This window comes from Seriola lalandi, unplaced genomic scaffold (genome assembly GCF_002814215.2).
Source record: "Seriola lalandi dorsalis isolate HSWRI2012SDOR001 ecotype SW California unplaced genomic scaffold, Sedor1 jcf7180002053835, whole genome shotgun sequence".
In the NCBI taxonomy this organism is placed as follows: Eukaryota; Metazoa; Chordata; class Actinopteri; order Carangiformes; family Carangidae; genus Seriola; species Seriola lalandi.
Window position 1 is genome coordinate 883,495 of NW_019524388.1, and position 1,964 is coordinate 885,458.

Below are 1,964 nucleotides of genomic sequence, written 5' to 3' on the forward strand. Positions count from 1 at the left end.
TAAGTGCAATGACCCAGAGTGACTGAAATGTCCTGCGTAATTACTTAAAGTGATGCTTAAAAAATATTTGCCATATAAATATCGTTTTGTTTTTAAATATGTTGACGTTTTTATTGCCATTTGTGTAAATCTTGTTAATTTTAAATGTTTAAAAACTGACAGAAATTAGGAAACCTTTTAATACTATAATTAACCACAGTTGAAAGTTAACATTGTGTTTCATGTTTCCAATGCAAATTAATCGAAACAGTCTTTGAATACTCATGCATCTGTCCGTCTTTTAACGATGAAGTTAATAGCATGTCTATTACTCATGCCTTAATCATCAACCCTGGTGATGTGGACCAGGCAAGAGTAGCCGAGCGCAGACACCATCCCCAACCCCCCTATGTGTATATTTTTTTTAATACTTTGTGAGGAAAAACTGTCAACCATATCCAAAGTGCAGGACCAAAGAGAAGTAAATAATGTATGCTTTTGTTAGATTCTTTGAAGACGATATGTGCTACGCGTTACCCGTTTCGAATGTGGAAGATTTCAGACCTCTGCACAAAACAGATTTTGATAATCAGAAGGTGTATCTGGTTCACAGAACTGAAGAGAATGGCAGCGCAGGCCAGCCGTGCGAAGCACAGATCCTTGCCCTTGCAGGTAAGTTGCCCTCCTAACACATCAGATTAGCTGATTTTAATGCTGTTTTTCCTCTGTCTGACCAAGTAACGTTGATGTGCGCGGAACTCGGTGATGTGTCAAAGCAGATCCTTTAGTCCGATCTGTCAAGACGTGATCAGCTGGAGTCTGACACTGATAGCCACAACAACGTCCTCGGCTGTGGCTAGCTGGATATGCTAGTTAGATATGCTAAGATAAGTTTGGTAGGTAGTCATACCTCGTCGTCAGTGCTGTACAGATTTTTCGATCACGGTGTCGTGTTCCAATAGTTAACTCTCGTTTCGATAGAGAGGTGCTGCTTGTTTCGCTAAATACGTGGCATGCAATTTTAGCCAGTCACAACGGTTGTTTACAACATGTAGCTAACGCTTGCTAGCTTGGTGTGTATTCGTTCAGTGTTAGCATGTTAGCGTTGACGCGCTAGTTAACTGCGTGCAGACGCAGAGCTGTCACTACATTAAAAACACATCCGACAGCCCGTGGTTGGTGTGTTATCATATTTGTAGTGGTTTCGCAAATGTATTCAAGACGCTAGCCCAAGGGTTTTGGTAGGTTGCGGTTAGCTTGTTAGCTGGATTATTTGATGGTTTGTGTCACAGAGGGGATGCGGCGCTGCAGTCATCGCCGTGTCAGACATCCGTGCACACAACAAATAGCAACTTGTCCATCAGCAACATGTCAGCCTTATGGCTGTTTCATGACCGCGCATGTTAGTGTGAAATTGAAATGATTTACTTTACGTTAGCTGCAGTTACATTAATGTTTGCTCACTGTCGTTTTCTATGCTCGATCTTTAACAAGCTTCATCACTAATCCCAGAATCTCAGCTGTCTGGGCTGCAGGATCGGTCCGACCTGACTAACACCGTCACAGCGTCGGTTATGTTAAAGCGCCGTATAGCCAGGACAATTTCTACCTCTCCGTAAAGCTTATTTTTTTAATTTAGGCTTTAGTTTAGGCTAAGGAAGTTAGTTGAACCTAGCTCCATGGAGAGACGAAATGCCCTCGGCCCGAGTAGGACAAATGATTGAAAGAGTTCTGTAGGTACTGTCACGTTTTATGAAAACCCATGTAACTTTTTGGAAACTTCATGAGTTTCTGTCTGCATTTCACAGATACAGTAGAAGAATTTGAAGACAGTATAATGCAAAAGAAGATGAAAATTCCCAAGATGTCCATCGAGAATTCAGGAAACTCAATTGAGAACAATTTTGGAGAGGAGAGAATGCCACTCAGGCATAAAAAGGTAGGCTCATCAACATTAGATAGAAGTTGTGTTATTTTAGAGGAAA

General features: G+C 41.3%; 1 long non-coding RNA gene across 1 annotated transcript; it reads left to right on the forward strand.

The window, feature by feature from the left end:
- Nucleotides 1-377: 377 nt before the first annotated feature.
- LOC147819387 (uncharacterized) lies at nucleotides 378-1,827 on the forward strand. The gene is made up of 2 exons (XR_015436975.1): nucleotides 378-651; nucleotides 1,788-1,827. It is a non-coding gene; the product is annotated as an uncharacterized LOC147819387 (long non-coding RNA).
- The last annotated feature ends 137 nt before the right edge of the window (nucleotides 1,828-1,964 follow it).